This window comes from Pteropus alecto, unplaced genomic scaffold (assembly GCF_000325575.1).
Source record: "Pteropus alecto unplaced genomic scaffold, ASM32557v1 scaffold40, whole genome shotgun sequence".
Taxonomy (NCBI): Eukaryota; Metazoa; Chordata; class Mammalia; order Chiroptera; family Pteropodidae; genus Pteropus; species Pteropus alecto.
The window spans coordinates 13,282,527-13,292,074 of record NW_006431919.1 but is presented as its reverse complement, the minus strand read 5'-3'; the positions used below and the strand labels follow the sequence as shown (position 1 = coordinate 13,292,074).

General features: G+C 37.9%; 1 pseudogene; it reads left to right on the top strand.

Moving 5' to 3' along the window:
• Positions 1 to 6,298: 6,298 nt before the first annotated feature.
• LOC112475357 lies at positions 6,299 to 6,417 on the top strand (annotated as a pseudogene).
• Positions 6,418 to 9,548: the final 3,131 nt, after the last annotated feature.

Here is a 9,548-nt window from a genome sequence, read left to right as displayed (position 1 = left end):
ATATAGCAGTTTATCCTGCTCAGACAAATTTTTGAACAAATGTGGCTAGCCGACATTTGCTTCATTACGTGTATGAAATTTTATATAAAAACTCTCTGGAGTATTTTTGCCTTAAGCCTCAAAAGAACTAATTTCCTTCTGAAAATTGAGATAGGGTAAAACCCAACATCATTTCCATCATCTTCAAAACCAATCCTATGTATTCATTGAACAAATATTTACTGAGCACCTACCACATGCCCAACACTACTATAGGCATTCGGAAGAGAACACCATCCTGTTCTCTGGCGCTCATCATCTAATTGGAATATTGTATTGTTGGGAGATATTTCTCCATGAATCTGTGCCATTCCTACATGCTCAGTAATTAACAGCCAATATACTCTGGACTTATCTTTTTAGGAATGTTTGTATAAGCACATGGCCTTGAAAAGAAAGAGATAAAGAACTCCTGAGAATACATGTATATGTGTATGTATATATATATAGTCATTCCTGGGTAAGTTGAAAGAGTGAATTTTTCCTGAAAGATTTAGAGACATGAAACGGTTCTCCTTGAAGATATTTGCTTACATTCCACAATAATAAAAATTGTATTACTGCTTGAAGGAAGAATGGGCAGATCTGCAACCAACCCTTATATAAGATCACACTTTCCTCTCTTGTAATGTACCTACTGCATGTACAGGTACCATCAAGCCCTCACTGCACTGCTGGGAACGGGCGTGATAACGTCACTCTGGTTGCTGCTTTTGTCGTAATTAATAAACTCTGCCTCTCCCCCAGGGGTCTCCTGGTTCCTGGACTCTTCACACTTCCTGATTTAACACATATAAGAAAGAAGTTAGCACATTTAAGACTGGGTGGCCAGAAAAGATTATTGTTATGTTTTGTTTTGTTTCGTTTTTTCAGCTTAGGTAGGAGAGATGCTGTAAGAGTCTTTCTTTAGCCATCATGTGGTGGCACTGTAGCAATGAAATGCCACTAGAATAAAAGCTCCACAAGGGTGGGGATTTTTGTCTGTTTCGTAGTTACTTTTGTACCCACAGTGCCTAGAGAAATGCCTCGTCCACAATACTCTGTGAAAATAGTGTATTTTCACAGAGTGAATGCGTGATGGGTACAGATCGCTTTTTTTCTGCCTTGCTTCAATTCACAGAAAACTACCATAGAAAACAGAACGACAATAATAATAATGATAATAAATATTTCTGTTGGATGATAGTGATAGATTTGAGGGGAAAAACCGCCTCACTGCCTTTGGATGAGAAAAAAAATATTCTTAATTCCTGGGTTATGAGTTTGTATTAAAGAATCACTTCCTCTGGATGCTTGGTTTCATTTGGACCCATCATTTCAAATACAGTAAATGAATTATACTAAAAAACAAGTTCCAAACTAAATAAATGTACATATACCTGCAGGCATTTCAACTGGACTTTTTATAAAACTCAAAAAGTAATTACGCCATTATCTATTACTGGACCTAGTGAGCTGTGAAGAGATAGTGGAATCCGTGTCTGCTATTACTGGGTCGTTTTTTTCCTTGCTAAACACTAATATGTCAGAAAAGTAACCAAGAATAAAAAACATAAGAAACACTGAGATTAATATCGGATTAATATCTATCACGGTCATATCGGAGAAGTAGGGAAATAGATATATTGATAGTAAGTAAAAATTTGCATCTCTCACTTTGTGCTCAGATTCCAAGAATTACCCTTACGTATAGTAATATACTTATGGATTTCATTTTGTTTGAACATGTAGAATAATATGTGCTGGCTACTAGCAGGACGGAAGCAAGGGGCACACCGCGCATGTCAATACGCTTATCTGTAGTTGGAATTTTCAGGCAGAGCATCTTCTTTACTATCTGTTATCAGAGCTGACTTGATTTGTTTGTGGTTTTCATTTGCTGTTGTTCTTTTTTAGAAAATTATACAATACTGTTGCTTTAATCATTATTGGTGTGGGTTGATTAGTTAATCCTAAAGTCTATGGATGACATTACCAGTGTTTTCTACCTATAACTCTTTAATAACCAGAATCACAACATGCATATGTGCAAAGATGAAGCACTCATATTTCCATAGCGAAAGCAGTTGTGTGACAGTGGCGATGTGCCAGCTATGCTTTTGTGGCATTTAAATAGCTTATGAAGCGTGTAAGACTAAGTGCAGACTGTAAGTTTATTTGGGACACCAGTATGTAACTACTATATATACTTCTAAGATATTGCATTTGTAAATAAGCTCCTACTTTTTTAAACCAAGTGAAAAACTTTATTTCTTTGTTTATTTTGTCCCTTTGAACTAATTAACAAGCTTATTTTCCACTGAAAAGTGCCCCCGGGTGGGAGTGGAAAGAACTGACTCTTGATGTTCTTTGCCCTGTCTGAAAATGGACTGTGATCTAAAAAGTTTGAGAATGTCTACTATGAATACAAAGTGAGGAGAGCTTAAAGAGAAGCAGGAACTCCTCTGAGCAGGAGGTGGTAAATTTCATCATCCCCATGGCCCACAAGCTGTCAGCAATTATATTAACCTTTCAGGTTAACCTGCGGTCTGGGCAGAAATGACGGATGTAGGGGAGAACTGAATAAGCTACTCATGATCACTCATTTAGCTTCCCAACCTTTTCTGTGTCTGGATTTAATGGATAAAATTCTTCCCAATATGCACCTACTTGGATCGCAACCAATATTCTAAGTAAAGCCCCTTTTGTTTTCCCTTAAACATCTAAACATGATTCAAAGGCCAATAACAACGATAATTCATAGGTCAAAAGTATTAGAAACCAAAAAATCAAGCTCTAGCTATGATATTAAGTTTGTTATTATGTGCCAAGAAAATTTGATTTGGGGAATAATATAAACCAAATTATTAACAATGGGTAACTCTGGCAAGGGGATTTTTGGAAACTTTCATTTTCGGTACTATATATTTTTAACAATATTTGATTTTTAAAATAGAGAGCATGTGTTGCTTTATAATCAAGGTATATTAAAGTGTGTTTCTTTTGGTTTTGTTTTCAGATATAGTGTTAACATAGCCCTTACAACTGCAGAATAGAAAGGAAAGAGAGTGGATAGAACCTGTATTTCATAGACTACACTCATTCACAACCACCTTAATGCTTCCTAACATAGGAACTACCATTTGTACAATTGTTTACTTAATACTTTAGCTTCGTCTCAAGCAATAAAATCCTGGAAATCATGTATTTCACATGCTATTGATATTAAAATATAAACCTGTTTTTCCAGGTTTTGCTGCAATGATTTTGCACAGTCTCATTTGGAAACTGCATTTTGGAAAATTTTAATTAAGAACTCCTAAGTCTCCTTTCAATTCTAAGATTCTACAAGTTCTAGAAAGAAAACATTGGCCATTCTGATGTTTTTTTTGCTGCACTAAAATTTTCTACTTTCTCGATTCTTCAGGTAGCATTTAATTATTCAGGAACTGCAATTTTCCAGACTTTCTTGATTACTGAATATCGCACAGTGGAGGGACAGCACATTTTTTTCTGTCAAGGGCTGGACAGTAAATATTTTACGCTTTGGGGCCCACAGACTATCTCTGTCACCGCCCCCCACCTTTCTCCTTTGTCTTTGTCTTCTTTATGAAGGTAAAAACCATTCTTAGCTCATAAGCTGCACAAAAAGAGGCTGTGGGCTGGATTTGACTCACTGGCCATGACTGCTGACTTCTGGGATGGTACAACTGCTTGTCCTGCAGAGTTTGGTAAAAATATAGTACTTTGGACATAGTGGGTATACAAGTCTATTGTCTTCACATTGGGAACATTTTTAGGAAGAGTTTGGGTGGGGGAGAGATGGCTAACACGAAGTGGCTTCGTTTCCCATGGATTTTAATTATGCAGCTTTTTTCTGTGTTCGCCCTACCCACCGGTACGACAAGTGGTTCAACACTCTTTGTAGTCCATTTCTTCCACTAGTGCCCGGAAGTTCAGAATCCCTTCAATGACGCCCGGTGGGGAAATGGAGAAGACACACCTTTACAGAGGCCACAGTTGCCTTTTAAAATACATTAGAGTTTTAACAATTTCACATTCATTTCTGCTAATGATTGGGGAAGTGAAATTTTCCTTTGAGTCACCTTTCCACTTCTGAAAGAGCGTCTGCATTTCACCTTTATGGGCAGCACTGAGTTTCCTGCTTCATCCCACATCAAAACTCGCCCCTGGGATTTCTACCTTCAAACAAGTGAAACAAATGCATTCCCTCAGGGGGGCGTGCTGTCAAAAAGGAATGGAGTTATCCAGGTATCAGAACTATTCAGATAGGATTGCCTACTTAGAGGAAATCAGTGGCTGGTAGAGAATACTTTCAGTGGGGGACCACTTAGCACTCCATCCCACATGCTTCCAATCTCTTTGGAGCCAGCAAGGAAAAAAAAAGAAGAAAGAAAAGAAAGAAGAAGAAAAAAAAAAAAAGCTCGTTCGCATTTACATGAGCCAAGAAAGTGCGTAATAGATGATATAACTCAGCGTGTGTTAACCAGTATATTTTGATTACCTTTATCTTAACCTTCCCAAATTAATGGACACTCTCCCACAAAGAAGTCACGTTTGCTATAGAAATTCCCTGGGGCAAAGCCTTCCTTTTCTCTAAATCTTTACGTTTTACCATTTACTTAAAAGATAGATAAGGATAGATGCTTCGTGATTAAAAAAGAAAAGAAAAAAAGAAAAAGTAGTTCCATTAGCAACTTTGGTAAGAAATTGCTCCACATTGTTCCTCTGACAAGTAATTTTTCCCAGCATGTGTGCATCTTAAAAGTATTGCAAAACAATATCTTAAAATGAACTGATTAGTATGCACGTTCTGTGGTCACATTTAAGTTCTATTTATAAAATCTATTCTGTTCCAGGCTCAGACAAACAAAACTGAAATGCAGCTGTGTAACACATTGATAATTTTCATTAGTTCTAAAAGCCTCAATAGAATTTGCAATTTTATTCATTACATCTAAATAATCCTGGAAAACCTGTTGTGAAGGTGACCTTTCACTGCCCCCTCAACGCTTTTGTGACTTGTCTGAGTGTGCGTGCGTGCGCGTGCGTGCGTGTGTGTGTGTGTGTGTGTGTGTGTACATGTGCGTGCATGAGTCACAAAGGGCTGGGCAGGGGAAGGAGATGTTTGCAAGTGAAGCACAAAACAGAACAAGAAATCGAGTCAGGCAAAGATGAAAACTGAGGCACTGGGAATCAAAGTCACTCCCGTGGATTCTGGAAGGCTTTCTAACTAGCAGCATCCTGCCAACAGTCCCCAGATGTGAACGAGCCCAGATTTCTGAAATTACCATGAGATACTGTGGGCAAATGAGGATTGTATTCTAATTCATTGGGAGGCAGTTCTATTTTTTGATGAGGATTTTCCCAGAGAGTGAGCCAAAGGACAGGCCCATGAGAAATAAACAGTGCAGCCTCTGTCACCTTCAACTTGTTCTTGCGAAGTAAAACAATGGCAATATTGAAGGTGGCTTTTCTTACTGGGAGTGTTTTTTGTGTGTGGATATTTGAAAAATAATTTTAAAACACACACTTCCCAGAATGCTGGCAGCCAGCCATGAAACCACAAAGAAGTCTTTAGAAAATTAAGACACCGAAAAATAAAATAACAGAATATGAAAAGTGAAAAATGAAGACAAACACTTGAAATTTAGCAGCTACTGAGATGATGCTTCAGTACTGACCAGGCAGTCAAAACAGCAAAACCTTGTGAGTGGAGAACGGGAGGCACCTGTCACAGATAAATACATATGTGTGGATATAAAGGTCTCACACAAGGGTTTATCTGATAGTTGCTAATTTGGGACTGAAGATAATGACAGTTATCAATTACCCATTATGTGTAAGTGCCACCTTGCATGTTTCATCTCTCTTAGTAAGGCCAGCCAGGGCCTCACCAGGATCACTTTATATTAGCGTCTTTAAAGGTGCAATATTAAAAAAAAAAAAAAAATGGTGGGAGAGGTAATGGCAAGGTGAAATTCTACAAAGTGTGAGGTTGAGCAAAGTTAATACATCTTCTGTACTGCTCGGAACTTTTAATATGATGCCGATTTTGAATTTCCAAGACAGAAGACGCGATATCAGGCATATCCCATATTGATGAAACCACAAAATCCCCCTTCTTTTATTCTTTTTTTTTTCCCTGCAGTATATCCTGTACAATTAAGGTTCTCGGGGACATTTTTTGGGAAATGCCATTTTATCTGAATAATTGTTTTAGCAATCATTGTCAACTCATAAAAATTAAGACGGAACAGTCTACGGCCATGCTACCCTGAACAAGCCTGATCCTGTCTGATCTCGGAAACTAAGCAGGGTCGGGCCTGGTTAGTACTTGGATGGGAGACCACCTAGAAAGACCAGGTGCTGTAGGCGTAAAAAATAAAAAATAAAAAAATAAGGGATTGTAAACTGACAAGGTCCTTGCAATCTGTGAGGTCAACCAAGGATTGCCTCACCTAAAAAAATAAATAAATAAATAAGATGGAAGAACTTTGTAGGACAATTCGTACCAAGTGAGGAGACAGAAAATCGAAGCATGGGATTTTCTGCATGCCAGCGAGATTCCTCTGAGAGAGAGGTCTAGGCTTTTAGAGGACTCAGCGAGATATAAGATGGGAGAAAGAGGGACCATCGTGGGAAACGCACCCTTCACTGGAATTTGCAATTTACCCAATTTTAAGCCTTTGCTATTACAATTTAAGACAGAAATTTACCAGCAAACTAAAAGGTTCTTGAGGCTTCCTTGTCAATCATTAGAAAAACAAGCAACCGCCCACTGTCGCATTACAAGTTTCCTTTTAAAATGTGACTACATTGTTAGATAAAATTCCACCTCATTTCAAACTTACTATACCCCGTCTGTCTCAGGAGACAGGCAGCCGGCATTGTTGCAAGATTTGTAGGCAACCATCATGGAACCAAAGGAACCCTCCATGAAGAGGTCTCCCATCAACAGCACTGGAGAAAGGGTGGAAGGAACACCCAGCAAGGAATGAGTGCATCCGTCCTTCAGTGTGAAGAAGTACAGGACTCAGCCACTGGAACAACTTCCTGACTTACATGCAGTCTTCCCTCATTAAGACTCGTAGGCTAGGAAACTTCATGCAGTGAGACCTCTATTCTGAACACAGCTAGGAGATCAAACACATTGCCATAAAACAAACAGGCCCTAGCAGTTGCTGGCACATTAACACTATGGTAAGAGTTTACTGAGTTTGGGGATTTTACCAGAATCTGTTACATGTGGGCCTACAATTATGAAACAGATTTCTGTAGTCATGGTACCATCTGGGTTGGTGGAGCTATTAAAGTTTGGTCACTTTTTAAAAATAAATATTTGAATATAATGTGTATTTTTTAAAATAAATCACATCATATACATATACTTTGAAATAAATATTCCATCAATTTTTTTTAAAAAAATTGCCAATTATTACATCATTTAAAATTTTAGGTCACATGGGTTATAAATTACATTGCAATTGTTAGTTGTGTTGGCACAACTTTTGCTGATAAAGGGAAATACCTGCTATTCTTTTTTTTTTAACATCAGGTGAACCAAGCTGTTATTTACAAGTAATAGAGCTTGTGAGTGATTTGCAAGATCACTGTGCTATTATTTTAGCATTCACTCATATCTGCTTTAATAGTGTCAAAGAAATGTTCATTTTCAAGCAACGGTAGTATTTCAGCTGAAAAGTAATAACTTTGGGAAGGATTTAGGCATGATGAGAGCTATGAAGGCCAAACAACAGTGATAAACAATGCCATGGGCTTAGGATAGGCTACTCTGCAAATTACTAGAGATGATGCCGACAAAATGAAAAGCAACTTTAATCTAGCTACATTTTAAGTTTGCAAACATTGTCTTATATGTAACAAGGTAAATAAGGTAGAGAAAATGCTGGTGACATAACCACAGAATCAATCCCTAAGCTGTAGTGATTACAGCTTTAAGCATCTTGAGAATTCATTCCAATTAATTTCTTTTTGTTGCTATGGCAAAATGAATGGTGAATTATGCCCGTTTTGAATTATGAGACCTTTTCAGGAATTATACCTTTGGCATAAAATGAGACTGCCCTGCACCAACATTTTATTTCTTCTGAAAGCCATTAACGATCAAGCTAATTCAACAAAGATACACTTGGATGTTATTCTGTACAGTAAGAAAACAATAAAAACAGTGGACATCTATTGCATATTGTGTACTTAGCATATGCTAAGACTTTAAACCCACTCTTCCACATAATTCTTAATAACCATCCACCGATGTGTCTACTGGTATTATACATATTTTATAGTGAGTTTTCTGAAGTTTAGAGGGTTAATATATTTGCCCGCGATCACAGAGTTTCAAATGTAGGTTCTGCAAGTCCAGGGTCTCCATCCACTCGCACCCACCTACTATATGATGGCAGGGTTAAAATATAAACGCCTGGGAGTTTGTCTCCATTGCTTTTGTCTCTTGAACTTGCCTTGATTCAACAAAGGTTGTTTCCGATATGTTTATCATGCTAAGAAAAACTGTAAATAACTGGACACACTGTTACTTCTTTAATTCCGTAAGAGGAAGATAAGGATGATGAGGTCTGTTCCTTCGTAATTCTAGCGTGATATTTTTGGGGATGGTTTTCACAGTACATGGTATGCGATTGGAGATCATGTGGGTGGCTCCTTGCTTTCCGGGCATGTGCCCTCCACTGGGCATTTGCTGAGAGTGCTTGATGTGTATGCCGCAAGAAGTGATCTGGACATTGTGTCTGCCTCTCAAGTTTGAGAGCCCTCAGGATTTTGGCAGTGACACATGCCCTCGGATGACTTGTAATGGAAATCTACAAGGAGGAGTCTCTATTACAGCTTAAATATAGTTTTTGATTCTGACAGTATTTCCTCCATTTCTTGGCCTTCTTCCCTGTACTTAAACCTGCCATTGTAATCAGGAAAGTGACTCTTGAAACTATGGCCTACTAGTTTTCTTTATTTATTGTCTTGCTATGACTTTCATCCTAACTTTTTAGAAGGTACAGACCAAAAAAGAACTATTCTCCCTGCCAAGGCATTTAAGCTCAGCAGAAGCAGATGTCCAGCAGTGTAATTTCTGCCCAAGTGTCACTGATATATTATTGAGGAAACATCAAGTCATATGAGTACTGGAAAAATTAAAGCCTATTCCCACAGTCTCTCTGCTTGACCTATACTCCTAAAGTTAGATTTATATTAACCTTCCAGCTCTCAAATTCCCTAAACTCTACCCACGCGTTATGGGGAAAAACAAAACAAAGCAAAACAAAAACAAACACCAAACAACCCAACGACTTCTTTTCCCATGTGTCTGTTCAACAGTACTTTTGGTTTTCATGTTTGTTTAAACGCTTTTATTTGTTCTTTTCTCTTGTTCTCATACTATATCCTAGCCCCTATCCCTGCCAAAGTAATCTAAGTGCATCCTTCCATATTTCTCTCTGTAGCTGAAGTTTTATTCATCACTTTACCAAAATGAA